General features: G+C 40.2%; 2 long non-coding RNA genes across 3 annotated transcripts in view; one reads left to right on the plus strand and one right to left on the minus strand.

Moving 5' to 3' along the window:
* The window catches only part of LOC105465702 (uncharacterized), a 54685-nt gene extending 44735 nt beyond the window's left edge, over nucleotides 1-9950 (plus strand). Inside the window, exon 4 of the long non-coding RNA XR_011623413.1 lies at nucleotides 9287-9950. This is a non-coding gene — a long non-coding RNA (uncharacterized lncRNA). The remainder of the gene's footprint in view (nucleotides 1-9286) is intronic.
* On the minus strand, nucleotides 3796-12071 carry LOC105465701 (uncharacterized). Of its 2 annotated transcripts, none has more exons than XR_011623412.1 (4): nucleotides 11975-12071; nucleotides 11751-11830; nucleotides 6549-6701; nucleotides 3796-6001 (listed from the first exon to the last, which is right to left on the minus strand). It is a non-coding gene; the product is annotated as an uncharacterized lncRNA (long non-coding RNA). The 2 variants fall into 2 exon arrangements; XR_977738.3 differs by having other exon boundaries at nucleotides 11707-11830.
* Between the last annotated feature and the right edge of the window lie 6356 nt (nucleotides 12072-18427).

An 18427-nucleotide genomic window follows, 5' to 3' on the forward strand; every position in this document is an offset into this window, starting at 1 on the left:
CTTGTAGTTATAATAGTCTATTTTAAGCAGAAAACAACTCAACTTCAGTTGCATATGGGAATTCATTGCCACTGGACCTGCTTTATAAGAAATGCTAAAGGGAGCTCTGCAAGTTGAAATGAAAAGATGCTAACTAACAACATGAAAACAAATGAAAAGATTCTAACTAACAACATGAAAACATATGAAAGTATAAAGCTCACTGTAAAATTAAGTAGTCAAATTTAGAAAAGCTCTACACTTTACCTTTCCTTCCCCATATTTTATATTATTGATGTCACAATTTACCTCTATTGTGTATCATGTATCATTAACAAATTATTATAGATATAGTTATTTTTAATACTCTTGTCTTTTAACTTTTATATTGGAGTTAAAAGTTATTTATGCACATACTTTACAATATCAGAGTATCCTGAATTTGACTATATTCTTATTTTACAGTGAGTTTTATACTTTCATATGTTTTCACATTGTTAGCATTTTTTGCTGTTTGTTTCAACTTGAAGAACTCCCTATAGCGTTTTTTGTTTGTTTGTTTGTTTTTTGAGACAGAATCTTGCTCTGTCACCCAGGATGGAGTGTGCTGGCACAATCTCAGCTCACTGCAAGCTCTGCCTCCCAGGTTCATGTCATTCTCCTGCCTCAGCCTTCCAGGTAGCTGGGACTACAGGTGCCCACCACCTTGCCTGACTAATTTTTTTGTATTTTTAGTAAAGACGAGGTTTCACCATGTCAGCCAGGATGGTCTCAATCTCCTGACCTCGTGATCTGCCCGCCTCGGCCTCCCAAAGTGCTGGGATTACAGGCGTGAGCCACCACACCCGGCCCCCTATAGCATTTTTTATAAGGCAGGATATAGCTAATATCCCCAGGTGGTCTCCTTGCCTCCTCCATCCCACCTTGCCCCCCTAAACTCTAGCATCCACTATATGAGGCTGACCCCTTGTTTTCTGCTATAGGATATGTAAAGTGAAGACAAAGAATTCAAGAGGTTATCTGCAATTCCTGATCCTACCTGAAACTAACTCTGCTTCAAACTCTGTAATAAGTTTTCTAGTATTTGCTTAGTACTTCCTAGTTTTGCAGAGTGCAATAGCCTGTTCAATCATCCACAGAAATTGGGTAAATGCCCTTTTACTTTTTCTTTCTTCGTCTAAATGGACTATAGAACGTGAAGCTGTTGGCTTTGTGTGCTCACCAAAGAGTCATCAGTTTTACAACTGAGACATTTTAGTGGTTTAGGGGGACTCCTCCCACATCTCTAAACCCTATTTTAGAAAAGGCAACTACAGGGGAATTCTGGTTATAGCACCTCCTCCACACACATGCTTCCCCCTGTACCCCTCTTCAGGAAGCTGCCCATGTACTAGATCTAAAAACCTCAGACAAGTCTGAGAAAATCCTGATCCAACATGCTGCCCAGGTTTCAAAGGGTTCTTATAAATCAGATTATGGAAGAAATTTCCAGACACTTTTTGGACTGTTTGGGCATAAACAAAATCACTAATAAATATTAGATCATCCTATGGTGTCTTCACTTTCCCAGTTGTACCTATCCTGCACTTAAAAGGAATGACCCAAGGTTTCTGGACCCAGTCAAGATACTCCTAAGACAACATGAGAAGCCAGAATCCCTTGGCAGACTTTTCGTTGAAGAGAGTTCAGAAACCAAGGAAATGACAAGTCCTAATGAGTTGTCGGGAGAAAATGGACCATAATATGAATACCAAAATAAGTGATATAGTTCTACATGGAGAATTCTTGCATACATTCATATTCAGGAGATTTGGGGAATGGAGTGTTCTGTTTAATTATTAGTTAGAATATAGTTTATTCGTTAGATTATTGGTTTGGCTACAGTTACAATGAGACTCAAAATAACTATGGCTTTAAAAACACACACTTTATTTTCCTGTAATACAAAAACGCAGGTTGGCAATTCAGGCTGGTAAATTAGCCCCACAATCTTGAGGGTCTTCGTTATGTTGCTCTCTCATCCTCAACAACTGGTTTCCATCTGAAAGTCTGTAATGGCTGGCTTAACGCCTATTACCCTACCAGTTTCCCAGCCAACAACGGGAGCACAGGGGATGAGATGGCACATCCCTTAGCTTTAGAGCACAGCCAACAGTGTCACACAGTACCTTTATTCAGAGTCCACTGGCCAGAACTGAGTCCATAGCTATAACTATCTGCAAAGAGTGCTGCAAAATAGAAGCTTTAGCTGGGCAACCATAAATTCTCTTATGAGAAGAAGAGATTAGGTCCTGGAGGGCAATTATTAGTTCTTCCACAGTCTACTTTCTAAGGATTAGAATATAATATCTAGAATTAATATAGAAAGTGGTTCTGTAATTAACTATCAATCCCTTCTCACTAAAGAATTGGCAAAAAGCATAGTCTGGAGTAACTCCACTTTTATTATTATGATTGCATATATTTTTTTCTTAATCTTCCTCTGTGGCCCATGTTTTACATGCCACATTGGTCTACGAAAGTATCATCATTTCTTTACAAACATTTTACGTACTTTTATACTAACTTCACATATTTCTTAGTCTCTGGGCCTAAAGTTTCTAAATATTCTAATTTAAAGGAAGACTTTTCATCAGACATTTCTATAGGTATTGATAATTTTGATGTGTATGGAAGAGACCAAACAATGTGTAAACTTTAAGGAGGCAATTTGGAGGAGCAGAAATCTTGTCAAGTTTAGATCAGATTTTTCTTTATATCAAATCCCAGCTCAACTTTTTACTAATTACTTGATCTTAGACAAGTTAATTTACTTTTCTAAGCCACATATTTATTGGTTTTAAATGTGGATGGGCTAAAATATATCCTTGCAAGTTTATTATAAGGATTAAACGATTCATTCCATAACAAATGTCTAGCAGAGTGCCTGCTACATAGCAGATGCTTAGTAAATGGCTATCTTCTTTATACACTTGCTAGCTTCTTTATACACTTCACAAAATTCCTGCCACACTCCATCCAGAAGTGATCTTCCTCTCTCTCTGCTCTGTGTTGTGAAAAGTTGAAGACAGCCCTGATGTTCTGGTGAGTCAAGCACCATTTTAAAGTGGTGTGCTGCCTGAAGAATTCTTTCCCAGAGTGCAGAAATCATTTGCTCTATGAAATCTTCGTCATCCCTTGCAGTTCCTCCTCTAATGGTCCAGGAGAGTTGGAGTTTACTATTTAATTTTTTGCTGTTTAATTTGTTTTATAAAGTAATATTTTGCTAGTTAGTTGTTTCATCCCAACCACGTATGCCATATGTGCTTAAGGTCAGATAATCTTTGTTTACGAATTTATATCATTTGTAAACCTGAGAAGAATTTCAGACAGCGTATAAAGTTATGTCTAGTACAGTAAACTTTTTTAAAAATAGAAGATAAAATTAGAAAGATGAAACAAATGGAAAACAAAGAATAGGACATAAATGGTAGTGGGACAGTGATGAAATGAGTGCCCAAATACACACCTCCTCAGAGACTGTAGATGCCTCCCTTTGTCATCAGATTAGAAACTGGGTGTCACAGTGTATTTTGCTAGGGTTATTGTAACAAAAGATCACAAATTTGTTGTCTCACAGTTCTGGAGGCCAGAAGTACAAGCTCAAGATGTTGGCAGGGTTGGTTCCTTCTGAGGCCTGTGAGGGAAGGATCTGTTCCAGGCCTCTCCCCTTTGACTTGTGGATGACCACCTTTATGTTCACATGGTGTTCTGCCTGACCGTGTCTGTGTCCAAATTACCAGTTGTATCAGGTTAGTTGTATCAGGTTATCATCCCAATGACCTCACTTTAATTTGATTACTTCTGTAATGTCTGCATCTCCAAATAAGGTCACACCCGAAGGTACTGGAGGTTAGGACTTCAACATACATATTATGGGGAGACGCAATTCCACCCATTGCTTTCAACAGAGCAAACTCAGAGCTCATGTTTTTGTTCATTTTGTGTTTTATGGGGTTTTTTTTTGTTTTTCAAAATCTTGCTTCAGGACTTGACAGGGCTTTAGCAAGATCATTTAAATATTAATTACTGTATAAAGCACTAGAGAGGGGCCCCGCTCATGCAGGCTTTGGGATCACAAGGATTCTGCTAGAAGGCAGCTTGCTGCCCCTTGGACTAATTACACGCTAAGAGCCACTGGAAGTGGAGGCTTTTTCAGTTCTCCTATTTTACATCTCTTTAGTCCTCTATAATTAACATAAACCATACCGTCTTCCATAATGTTTTCTAGCACTCTCTGGAGTTCACAATTGCTTTTGTATGCCGGTAGTTTCATTGTAGGTTTGTTGAGTGCATAACCAAAATATCTATAGAATCTGGGTAAATGTCCTTTCACATCACTGACAGAAATGTCAGCCAAGAATCTGCTGGAAACCTATGAGAAAGAAAATGATTTTCACCTTTCTAAATTTGTAATACAAACAACAATACACAACAATCTCATCTTTATGGCAGTAATGTCTGAACATTTCTTAAGAAAGCAAGAAGGTGTGGAATCAAAATTTTAGAGACAGAAGATGCAAATGCCATCTGCTTCTCAGGGTAGAGAATTGAAGCCAGAAAGATGAAGTCTTCTGGCTCTCAAACCAACATTCCTTTTATTAGGCTTTTTTTGTTAAAAGAATCAAATAGTACTGCTTCAAACACCACCTAGAGACTGCACATGAGGATTTAGTACAGGTGCCCTTTACTTGAACCCCCTAGAGTCAAGTGTGTTTCTGAATTCAAGAATTCTTTGGGCCGGGCGCAGTGGCTCACGCCTGTAATCCCAGCACTTTGGGAGGCTGAGGCAGGTGGATCACGAGGTCAAGAGATTGAGACTATCCTGGCTAATATGGTGAAGCCCCGTCTCTACAGAAAAAATACAAAAAATTAGCCGGGCACGGTGGCACGCGCCTATCGTCCCGGTTACTCAAGAGGCTGAGTCAGGACAATCGCTTGAACCCGGGGGGCGGAGGTTGCCGTGAACAGAGATCACGCCACTGCACTCCAGCCTGAGCGACAGAGTGAAACTCCACCTCAAAAAAAAAAAAAAAGAATTCTTTGGATTTTAGAAAGACAGTTCAGCACCGTGTACATACTATACATCCATTAACATTCCCAGTAGGGTCAGGGAAAGCTACTTCTAATCAAACACACTAATATTTCTGCAGCAAAGTGTGTGAATGTCCACATTATGTGCAATAAATAAGGATCATTTATAGTGTGATGTCACTTCATGGATCAGATTTTGCCACCAAAATGAGTTCTGAAAGCCTAGCAGTTTTCAGTTTTCACTACTCTTTAGATTTCAGGATTAAGGATAAAAGATTGTTCACTCTCCTTAACCTACAAGTGGGATTCTCAAGCTGCATTTTGCAGAACTACTTAGAGTGCCCCAGCCCAGCAGTACTGAATCAGATTCTTTGGGGTGTGGCCTGGGAATTGGAATTTTTGACAAACAACCCAGCTGATACTGATGCAGACGCTGGGGAAATACTTCGAGAAACACCGCCTAGGGCATAGTGCTACGGCATGGGAAACAGATGGGAACCTCAGCTGGGCTATTTTTATCACGTGCCTCTCACCAAACCTCCCTTTGACATCACTTTGGCCCTGCAGTCAGGTTTCACAGAATTTTTCTGTGACATTTTGATGGAGGTGGGTGTCCAAAGGATAGGAATATACAAAGATCAAAGGGACAGGAGTGAAAAACAAAGCAGAAAAAGGCAGACAGAATTACTATTCTAAACTCAAGCTACAGTCTGGTCATCAGATTACGTCAGATGTATTCATTCACTATCTATTGAGTATGGGTTATCGGTCAGACACTGGTGCAGGTAGTTGGACAATCACAAAATAATTCTAGACCAAGTAATTTTCCCTTTTGGTAATTCTTGTTTCTCTCTACACCACTTGTTGTTTTGGGTTTGGTTTTGTTTTTTGAGGAGTGGGCATCAGCCACTGAAGCACACTGAGTCCTTCCAGGCGGTAGCTCCATCTGCTGGAATAGAAGGAAACTAATCAGTGCCCCACTGTTTGATATAGATGAGCCTTCGCATGTACTAAATCACAATTCACTATTTGACCAGGTCACTTGTGCTAATGGAAGTTGTTAGTTAGCTATAGGTAAGCGGAGGAGAGAATTACTTACGTAACCCCATCAGAGAGCATTAGACTAATCTACATCCTTGAGAAGGCTTTAGTGTTAAATAGGTTAACACCCAGTGAAATTTCCCTAATATAGCTTGTGCTGGATGGAGATGCACTGACCTTCCTTGCAAGAGCCTTTCCCTGAATTTGGGCTCCTGAGAAAAGCTTTGAACATGGCTAGCCCTGCCTTTTCATCTTGGCAGTAGGTAATGAGCTAGGCATGGGAGCTCAGAATATCACCAAAAGCCCTTTAGGGGCTATCCAGGCTTAGCATTCTGTCTGAATGTCCTAAACTTGCTTTGTTGACCTTTATTTACCCTCTCTTCTATCTCCTCTAGCCCTATTCATTTTCTCTACGGTACCCATTTCCCCCTAAATTCACCTTTGGTTTTACTCACCAAAGCTTGTACTCACACCCCTCTTCATCTGGGCGTCTGTTTCTCTAGGTTACTTTTTGCATGGGCTTGCAATATGGAGATCTGGTTATCTCTGCGGAGGTTTCTATGTTGATGTCTCTATTTGGAGGTCTCTCGGTAGGTAGGTGTGCATCCCTGTGGGAGGAAGTAGCGGTGATAAGGTAGTGTTTATGTTTAGATATATCAGTGCTCACATGTGGGAACATAACATTGCTATTTTCAGCCTGGCTGGCTTCTATGGAAAATGGAGGATTTGGATAAGTGGAGGGGAGGAAAGGGGCTGAGAAGGAAGGAGGGAACATTTGTAGAGATGGAAATGAGTGTGACCAATAAGGGATCTATGAAAAAAAAAACAGACTAGAGAAGCCCCCTCCCCAGTGTCAGCCCACAAGAGCAGAGACTTTGTTGTCTGGAGTCTCCTCGGAGGCTGGAAGGGGGCCTGATACACAGCAAGCACTCGATATGTGTTGAATGAACGAATGTTATCATTGAAATGGTTACTGTTACATAAAAGTGCATCCTACAGGCTTCTAGAGCTTTGTAAGTTATAGGGTGTGTAGGAATATTTGTGGTGTCAGAAGTAGGTTGGAGAAGGAGAGAAGAGTCAAAGCCGGCCTTGAAAGTCAGACTGAGGAGCTTGAGGCGGAAGGAGCTATTGCAGTAATTGAGGTTGCAGGGGGCAGGGCACTCTGTAAGACTCCTCAAAAATGTTGCATCGGCAGTCAGTTCCTTACTAACTGGGTGCTGTGGGACAAGCTTCCCTTCTCACACACCTGGATTCTTCTCTTCTGCCTGTCTCAGAAATGTCTGGGCTCCACAGAGCTCAGAACAGAGGCACCTTCTCTTCTCTGTGTATTTTCTCCTGCAGGCCAATGGTTCTAAACAGTGTATATGCAGATAATCCCATATTTTTACCTCTAGCCAGATTCCTCATCAAGATTCTTGTATTTGACTCTCTAATTGACGATTGGATCATCTTTTTTTTTACATGGCCAAAATAGAGCTCTTGATTGTATGTCCCATTTCTCTTTCTTAACACCTGTTTCTACTACTCTGGTCCTCCTAACTCTGTTATTGGCACTGCCATTCACCCAGTTGCTTAAGCTAGAAACATCTTTCTGGCTCCTCCCTTCTCCTCGCTTTCCTCTACAGCTCTCAGCTGAAACATAGGCCCCACCTATCCCCTTGTATCCATCTCTCCTCGCTCCTTTGGTCCAAGCGCCATCATCTCCTGCTTCGACTACTGCAATAGGTGCCTATTTAGTATCCCAGGTTTATCTCATACACCCTTTTGCCACAATAAAGCCAGAGGAATATTTAAAAGTTTTAACTTAGATCAGCCACTCGCTGCTCAGCTTTCACTGTATTTAGCTTTGCCACTGCGTGTGAATAAAACTCCAAACTGCTGGCCGTGGTGCATGGAGCTCTCCATGTTCTAGGCCAGGCCCCTCCTCCCTATCCTTATCCTCCCCAACATTCCTGCCCCTACTTTTCTTCAGCCCCTGCCTGTCTTGAAGTCTCTCAAGTATGCCAGCTCCTTCCTGCTCAGAGGCCTTGGCGCTCTCCCCTCAGGCCTTTTCAGGGTTGAATCCTCCTCATCCCTACGTCTCAGCTTAAAGGTCACCTTCCTCCAGATGCCTTCATGACTTACTCTACCTAAAGCAGGCCCAGCCACCTGTTACTCCCTCTCACAAGACTCTGTTGTTTACTTCACAGGATTCTTCACAGTTTGTAATCGTTTCATTTGTTGACTTGGTTTTCCCCACTAGGTTGTAAGTTTTATAAGAGGGAGGACCTTATCTTCTGTAGTGGTGAATCTCAAGCTTCTAGAAGGGTTCCTGGCACAGACTAGACACCCAGTAAACATTTACTGAACAGGTGAATGAGCCTCCATAAGCCTCATTTTCTTATTTTGTGACCTAAGGATAAAAATACAACCTGCCCAATAGAGTGGTTATGAGGATTAAATGAGAAAATAGAACTTAATAAATGTTAGCCATTATTAGTATTAGTATTGTATTTCTAATACCATATACTTATTCTTACTAATATTAATACTATTCTGCCACATTACTACTAATACTATGGTAATAGTTTTTAGTAGTTAATTCCACTACCTTGTACTGGTTGTTGAAAAGAAAAATACTACTACTGTAGTAGTTCTATTATTCTTTTCAACAACTATTATATGGTAGTTAAAATTAACTACGATTTACAAATAAGTAAACAAAGATCAGAAATATAAATAGTCTACTCATGATCACTTACCTAGCATACATTACAGCTTAAATTTTAAGAGTAAAGAGTTGCAAATAAATACAGATCTTAAGCCTGAGTGATTTGAGGGAAGGTGTTACCGATGGCATAAATAGGGTTTTTGAACAGAGGTGGCTCTAAAAAAATGAACTCATGTTGTGCTGAGTGAATAGCTGGATATTCCTGGGAAGATGTCTCACAGACTATCGGAGATACAGAACTTTTACTCACATAAGAGGTGAGCAGTTGGAGATTTGAGCATCAGATGAATATAATATCGCAGTTGTGATCATAATACCATACCTGGAACACACACACACACACACACACACACACACACTCCTTGGGATTAAAAGAGTTGCTGCTCTTTGCTCCTCAAATGGGTCTCTCCCTCTCTCTAATCTCTCACCTTCTTATTCACCCAATCCCCCAGCTGACATTTCCTTCCATCTTTTCCATCCTAGACCTTCCCCTGCAACATCCCATGTGCATTTTGGAGGCTCACTATGCAGTCCTTAAGAATGGAATTAACTTCAGGACCTTCAAGCAATTCTTTATCAGCTCATGTAAAATCAGGTTCAGGTGTCATGAACTTTTCAGAATAGGACAAATAAACAAAGTATCACAAAAACTCTTTCTCTTACATTTCTATCTCTAAAAATAGGTAAAATTTATATAGCATTGATATGCCAGGCACTAAGTATTATATATATGTTAACTAATTTTTCTTAAAACAGCCCCATGAGGTAGGTGGTATTGTTTTCTCTATATTATGGTGGAAATTGAGACACAAAATAGCTAAGAAATATGTCTAATGTTACGAAATTGTTATGCTATGATTGGTTTGAAAACAACTGCAGTAGACTGGGTATGGTGGCTCACGCCTATAATCTTGGCACGTTTGGAGGCCAAGGCACGTGGATCACTTGAGGCCAGGAGTTCAAGTCGCCAGATTGACCATCCTGGCCAACATGGCGAAACCCCGACTCTACTAAAAATACAGAAATCAACTGGGAGTGGTGATGTGAGCCTGTATTCCCAGCTACTCAGGAGGTTGAGGCACAAGAATTGCTTGGACCCAGGAGGCCGAGGTTGCAGTTAGCTGAGACCTCTGCACTCCAGCCTGGGCAACAGAGTGAGACTTCATCCCAAAAAAAAAAAAAAAAAGAGAGAGAGTGAGAGAGAAAAGAAAAGAAAAAGAAAAGCAACTGGAGTAGACTTGGAGGAAAGAGAGAGGAAATCTATAAGGAGGTTGCAGTTAGAGAAAAGAACATTTATAACTAAGATCCCAAAGAAAAATAACCCCCTGGGATCTCCAACTCTTATATCACCTCAAAATATAAAATATTAAAAATGAGAATGTCATGTCACCTCTAAAGTTCAGTGACATTTGGTGAAAAGAATAGTAGCCAAAACTTTTTAGACTGGTCACGAGACGTACACAGCTCTGCCAACAACCAGGTAAGAGATTTTAGGCAAGTTCCTCTCTAATCTCTGGGGCTCAGTTTCCTCCTTTGTGCTAGAAAGGGGCTTGACTAGTTAACTTCTGAGGGCTTTTATACTTGAATTACTATATCGGTTTATTAGGCTGCTTAGCTGTGTACATCACCAACCTGCAAACATATTCTTCTTTAAGCACGAGTTTCTTCATGTTACTTCCCGACCCCAAAACACTTTTTGATGCTTTCTCTTGACTTTGTGCTCCCATCCCCTAAATGGCTGTGACAATCTTGATATTAGAAATAGCCATCTTGTGGGGAAAAACCTCAGGCTTCCCATTTGTTTTCTAGTATTAACTAGCAGAAGAATTTACTGGTAATCCACTTAAAGAGATGAAGCCTTATTAAAACCAAAAACAAGTGGCTCATGGGAAAGCTTTTGTGCACTTGAGCATAACTCCTCATTTGTGTCAGCCGAAGGTTGTCCTGACTTACACTGTCATGCATTTTAACCAAATTAAGGTATCACATCATCATTACAAGTTTCACAATTTGTATCCCGGAGTTGTCTTATTCTTTTTTCTTTTACCAAAAAATTGAGTTTAAGGAAAAACTTTAACCTGAAAAGTGAGCAGGCTCACTTAGCACAATGTCAGCTGACCTACTTGTTTCAGTTTAAATGAAACTAACTTTTGCTCTTAATTCTCCCTTCTTCTTTCCTCTCCCCTACTCTCACCTACTTCCTGGAAAATATAATTCAGGTCAGAGTTCTTAGATGCAATGTGAGATGGTTTCTATCTTCCCAACCAGGTGATTTAGCACCTGGGCTTGCATGTTGCTATAGCTGCAATGTTTAGACATGGGTTTGCAAGTGAGTAAAGTCTAAAAACAGAGTCTTGTTGACAATATATATGCCACAGAATTTTTGAATTGCTTAGTTACCAATGAGCTTGGTTATAAGTCGAAACCACTTTTTTTTTTTTTAAACCACCATTTGCAAATGAGATCTACTGAAAGGCAAATAAAGCCTCATTTAAAAGTGTGGCTATTATCAGTAATAACAGTTATGATGATTTATGCTGCTTGGTACATTTCGACATAGGCTTTATATGCATTTTTAATAATAATTCTCAAAACCATGGAGGAGGGGGACAGGCATTCATTCATTCACTCATTCATTCAATCAATTGTCCTAGTTCATGAGAAGGACAAGTGGCCAGACTTTTTGAGACAATGAACAGGTAGTTAGAGAAAAGGTCAGGTATTTGCAGGGCTAATTGCATCCTGGGACTCAGAAGGTCAAGAAGTGATACACCAGGAGCTCAGGAATTGCAACCATAATTTATGCAAATGATTCACACTAGAGTTAAGAGTATGAGTTACAAAAACCCGACAGCTGGACAGGAAGACGCTATTTTAGAGTCAAGCCAACAGGTGGGCGTCACCTGGGATTCATCACTGCAGTCTTGCTAGAGCAGCATATTCCCACCTTGTCAAGAAGAAGGACCCACATTTCACATCAAAATGTCTTGTGGACTCCCCACATGCTAATTGTCATCTTCTTTATATCTGTTAATTGAGAAATATATAACAATAAAAATCTGTTCATTAAAAATATATAACGATAAAAATCAACTAGGAATCAGCAGAGATTTAACATAAATTTATATTTCACTAATTCTACCAGCGCTGTGCCAGTTTTCAATTTATTACCTCTTTGTTCCAGATTTCTTCAGCAGCTGCTCTACAAACATGCACTAAACTCTTTAAGCATTTCTCCTTTACAGTGAGCACAGCGTTAAGCTTTGTCAGCAGATGCCACTGGAGCAGCATTGCAAAGAAAGCAAGTTTCTCTTCCTGATTCTGGTGTGCTACTTTTCTTCTTCTTGCTCCAGCTGCATTATCCATCAGTGGTGCTATGTATAAGACCATCCCGCTGTGTGCCCTGCCCCTACCATCTGCCCAGAGGCACAGTCCCTCACTGACTATTTGGCCTGATCCTGAGCCTGTGGCCACTTCACAGCCCTGCAACACAGGCACTGTGTACTCCAGGCCTTATGTCCCCAGCAGTGGCCTGACTGTGCACTTAGCCACAGCCTCAGTTTGCCTGTGCTCCAAGAGATTGCATCCTATTTGCCCAGCAGCTATGGAACAGCTCTGGTCCTGGAAAATAGGAGGCTTCTCTGACATCTGGTGGACTGCAAATACACCTTCTCCAACAAGGCCTGAACCCCAGCCTTAGGGAGAGAACCATCTTTCCAAGTTGTCCTTCCTTGGGTACTCTCCCTCAATCCTCAGATACCCTTGAAAGTTCTCTTTACATTGTTATAGGTACTCTTCTATCACCGTTGAATAATTTTTTTATATTAAACTTCTCTTGATTTACATTACCATGTGGTTTCTGTCTCTTGCTTGAACTCAGACTGATAGAAGTTCATTTGGAAAAATAGCAACACTTATGTGTATGAGATATTCAATCTACAGATAACATTTGTATAAGAAAGCATTCTGAAATCCCTTGCTACTGATACCTGCAACCTTCTAGTGTCTGTAGTCACCAAGTCAGGAAACCCTGGACTAAAAATGGACAGATTGGCAAGAAGAAAGACAGAATCCTTGACATGAAAATGAAGCTATTTGGGGGATGAGGTGAACAGTGTGGGATGTGGGGAGCTTTGATTGCTAGGGAATAGTGTTGGTGTTCAGTGGTCAGCCCTGCCTCCTCTTCATCCAGAATCTATGAAAGTCACAAAGATAAAGTCTGTCTTGGATTGAAGAGATGGGGAAGAGTAGACAGGGGCTATATGCAGTCAGAATTGGCTCAGACACCAGACTGGGATGGAGCCTATGGATGGATATAGGCTCCATCCCAGCCTGTGGAGCCTATGGATATAGCCTATGGATATAGGCTCCATCCCATTCCAGTGTCTGAGCCAATTCTGACTGCATATAGCCCCAGTCTATATGTGCTCTGAATTATAGGGGGAGGGGAGGCAACAGCAAACCCAATAGTGAAGATCAGAGAACAGCTGGGAGATGAAGGGCAGAGCTAATGTCAGCATTTATTAAACACCTGTTTGACAGACGAGTATATAAGGCAGGGGGATATTAGGATAACTGCTCAAGAGCATCCAGTTTACAAGTGGAATGTGCATGCTTAGAAAACAGGTCACCTGCTTCTTAAACAGGAATTCCTCTTTATCACACTGCTAATCTTCCCTGGGCTTCCTATTAGGGGTAGGACAGAAGGTTTTTGTCATTTTCCACATTGCAGAACAGATTAAGGACTCACCTATTTATTGAAGATATTGATGAAATTAGGTTATTTTTGAAATCTCTGGATCTGGCTTCTGGAGGATTAGATTTGGGAGAACATTTTAAATTCCTCTTTGATTTTCCACCACATTGGGGCTTTTTAAGCCATTCCTTGGATCAATTTTGGTAATTTACAATTCTCCCCAAAAAATGTTTTTTCATCTAAGTAGTATTTAATTTCTAAGTATCTTCTATATCTGCAGCCAAACCAATTTTTTACACCAAATGATAATGTTACTCAGTTTTCTTCCCTTTCCCTTTCTTCTGTGGTCACAAAAGCCAGGGGTTTACCTAAGTCTTTCCGTAGAACCAGCTCTGTGTTTTTCAGCCAGTTCTATTCCATTGTTTTCCTTCTTTCTTTGTTTTCAATTTGATAGGAGGAGTGTTATGGGAGATCTCAGATGCAGAGATGTGTTCACTATACTGTCTTCTTTATGGCTCATATCACACTTACTCTGGACAAGACAGTCTATTTTAATTATTTTGTCTTTTCACTCTACCATCATCTTCACTCCCATTCCCTTTTCCTGAATATACTTCTTATAGTCCTTGGGTCTGTGTGTATCCTAGAAAAAAATGTCATATGTTTTTAAATTTATTTTACTCAACTGCTTGATTTTAACATCTACACACCTTGTATGCTTATGTTAGTTTCCTAATGCTGCTCTAATAACTTATTACAAACTTAGTGGCTTCAAAGAACAAAAAAAAATTATCTAAAATGTAGCACATTTCTTTTATAACCTGTAAGTGCGAAAGTCTATTACCTAAAATCCAGAAGCCATAACAATGATTGTTACAGTGACTATACAAAAACCTACAAATCCTCTGTGCCAACAGACACACACACACACACACACACACACACACACACACACACACACACACCCTATAGGCAAAGCAAAGAAATGAATGATAACCTAGGTTAGAAGTCGTAAATATTTTGCTAAAATTCCCAATTCCTATTACAAAGGGCTAATCTCTTACATAAAGAGCTCTGACAAATCAATAAGGCCAGCAACCCTGTAGAAAAATGAGCAAAGAATATGAACAGATTGTTCACAGGAAAACAACTGCAAATGATTTTTAAACATGTGAAAAGATGATCCGTGTTGACTTACAAAAGGAATGCAAATTAAAAATACATGGAAATATTACTTTTCTCTCATTAGAAGGTCAAAAATCCAGAAGTTTGGTGACTATCTTGGCAAGACTGTGGGAAAACAAGCAGGAACGTAAATAGTTACAAACCCTCTGGAGGGCAATGTGGCAAAATTACAAATAATCTATCAAAAATGTAAGACTGTATGTGCTTTAACCAGGCACTTCTAGAAATTTATCCTAAAGATAAACTAACACATACACAATGACATATGTACATTTTGTGATCTATTTAAAAGGGTAAGATTGAAAACAATGTAAATGTCCGTCAATAAAGATTCTTAGTTATGCCTCCACAAAAAAAAATAATAAATTTTCTCTTACGGTCCTGGAGGTCAGAAGTCCAAAATCAGTCTCATTGGGCTAAAGTCAATGAGCCCTTTATTGACTTTAGGAATTGGTCCTTTTTGGAGGTTCTGAGGCCACCCACATTCCTTGGCTCATGGCTGATTGCTTGCTTCACGCCCACCTTTTACTTCCTTCATCACATGTTCCACTCCTGACTGTTGATCCTACTGCCTCCCTCTGATAAGGAGCCTTGTTATCACATTGGCTCACCTTAGGAACCCAGGATCACCACCCCCATCTCAAGATCGCTAACCTAAAGGCAGCCGCAAAGGTTGTGGACATGTGGATGTAGCCATTTTTGGAGCACTGTTATTCAGCCTACCACAATGCTCATCCAGTCCATCTCTTCTAACAGCAGTGCAGTGTTCTGCTGCATATCTGCCCCATATTTTACTTATCCATGCCCTACAAATAAACAGCTGCTACCACGTACATCTCTTCAATAAATATCCTCTAACATGGTCCCTTGAGCATCTATGTGAGACTGGGGAAAGCTGACACAAATTCCCAAGCCCCATCATCTGGAAGGGTGTCAAGTACCTAGACTGCATAACAAAACAAATCCCGTGAAAAGATTGTTGCCAAGTTCACCCTTGTTTGGGGACTTGACAGCAATTTTCCCTTCAAAACCAAAATTCTACTCACTAGCCATGGGTGATACTGGGAAGAACTACTGCCAGCTTGTTGTGTGCACACACATGCCGTCTCTCCAGTTATTCCCAGGTTGCTCTCCGGATTGGCTGTATCATTTTACATTTTCACCTACGGTGCAAGAAGACTGTAATTTTCGTCAAAATCCTGCTAATATATGGTAATATCAGATTTTCTCATTATTTACAATGACGGGGATAAAATGGTTTCCCGTTTTCATTGAAGCACTATTTTTTTTTTTTTTTGCTTTTGTTTTTGTTTTTGGTGGTAGTTTTAAGGAGCAGAGAGTTTAATAGGCAAGAAAGAACAAAGACGCTCCTGCATACAGGGACTGAGGAGGGGGTTCCAAAGCCAAGAGAGGAAACCCTGTGTGCCTCGGAAAAGTGGCTGCTTGTATGAGGAGGCTGGAGGGGGCAGTGTCTGATTTGCATAGGGCTCAGGAGACTGGTTTGACCAGGCATGTCACTCACATAGCTGGTGGAAAAAGCTGGACCTCCCACCCTAGCCTTTTAATATGCAAATATAGGGCGCCATGATGTTCTACACACGTGGAGATACACGGGAGCGGCCATGCTGCCAGGCACATGTGAGGCCAAGGGCAGGAAGAAGAGGGCAGGAATCGCCATGTTTGGGTGGATCCAGTTTCTAATGGCCTTCATTTGCATATCAAAGCTTGCCGGCCAGCTCTAAGATCCGGGGCTTTCCTGTGAAGCACTCTATTATGTGGTTGACCATCTATTGATGTGCTTGCTTGCTATCCATGCCGCTTCCTAGGAATCTGCTCATTTTCTTCCAGAGTGTTTCACTTGCTGTGGTGATAGCTGATACTATTGTTCATTTGAAGAAGTTCCTTGTATTTTCTTTTTTCTTTTTTTTTTTTTTTTTCAGACGGAGTCTCGCTCTTTGGCCCAGGCTGGAGTGCAGTGGCGCAATCTCGGCTGGATGCAAGCTCCGCCTTCCGGGATCACACCATTCTCCCGCCTCAGCCTCCCCAGTAGCTGGGACTACAGGTGCCCGCCACCACGCCCAGTTAATGTTTTGTATTTTTTTTTTTTGTAGAGACGGGGTTTCACCGTGTTAGCCAGGATGGTCTCGATCTCCTAACCTCGTGATCTGCCCACCTCAGGCCTCCCAAAGTGCTGGGATTACAGGCATGAGCCACCGAGAAGTTCCTTGTATTTTCTAGATAATACTTGTTAGTTATCAATATTGTGAATATCTTAATATATTGCGTATGCCTTAACTTTTTTGAGAATCTTTTACTTAACAGACATATTTCATTTTGATGTATTCAAACTTACTTTTACCTTTAATTTGTGTACTTGCTTTTAAATTCATTTTCACATTTATTTTTATTTCTTCTTCTTGTTTGTTGCTTTTTTCCCTCTAGAATCTTCAGTTAAATGCCTAGTTGTTTTATGTTCATCTTTTAGCTTTTAAAATGTATTCAGTAAATGTGGGCTACATTAATATTATTGCTTTGGTGACAAATATTTTTGAACCTAATAAAATTTTATTTTAAAATTTAATATATTTAACTCCAAATCTTTGACCAAGGTATTTTTCTTTCCTTCTTTTTAAATTTTTTTTATTTTTAATTTTTATGGATACATAGTAAGTATATATGTTTATGGGGTACCTGAGATATTTTGATACAGGCAGACAATGTCTAATAATCACCTCCTGGTAAATGGAGCATCCATCACCTCAACCATTCATCATTCCTTTGTGTTACCAACATTTCAATTGTACTCCTTCAGTTATTCTAAAATGTACACGAATTATTGCTGACTGTAGCCACCCTGTTGTGTAATCAAATACTAGATTCCTATTCATTGTATCTATTCCTATTCATTGTATCTATTTTTATACCCATTAACAAAAAATGTTTCTGCTTTGAACTGTTTTTCATCTATTTTGCAGATGATTTGGCCGGGCGCGGTGGCTCAAGCCTGTAATCCCAGCACTTTGGAAGGCCGAGACGGGCGGATCATGAGGTCAGGAGATTGAGACCATCTTGGCTAACACAGTGAAACCCCGTCTCTACTAAAAAATACAAAAAACTAGCCGGGCGAGGTGGCGGGCACCTGTAGTCCTAGCTACTCGGGAGGCTGAGGCAGGAGAATGGCGCGAACCCGGGAGGCGGAGCTTGCAGTGAGCTGAGATCCGGCCACTGCACTCCAGCCCGGGCGACAGCGTGAGACTCCGTCTCAAAAAAAAAAAAATAAAATAAATAAATAATAAAAATAAAAATAGATTTTATAACTGGGCTAAAATCAATATATTGCTAGAAATTACAGTCTGCATCATATAAAGAAGAAAAGTAGGGCCTTCATAGCAAGTAAAAAAACCAAAATACTCTCAAGTGCAAACCAAATCCACCCATTCTTTCCTACCCTAATTTTTCCTTTCTTTCTCACCCTAATTTTTCCTTTCTTTCTCACCCTAATTTTTCCTTTCTTTCTCTGTGCTGCTAAATGTTTAACATCTAGAATTGTTTGAGGTTTTTGGCTTTACTGTATTTTTTTATGTATTTTTTATCGTTATTCTGTGAGAACACAAGGTCATTTAATATTAAAAAGCTATGAGCAGAGAGGAAACTCAAAAGTCATTTTCTTAATTTATTACTGTCATACATTTCTTAATTATTGCATTGAGGATGAAACCATTTATACTCAACTATACTTCAGC

The sequence above is a fragment of the Macaca nemestrina genome, chromosome 5 (genome assembly GCF_043159975.1).
Source record: "Macaca nemestrina isolate mMacNem1 chromosome 5, mMacNem.hap1, whole genome shotgun sequence".
In the NCBI taxonomy this organism is placed as follows: Eukaryota; Metazoa; Chordata; class Mammalia; order Primates; family Cercopithecidae; genus Macaca; species Macaca nemestrina.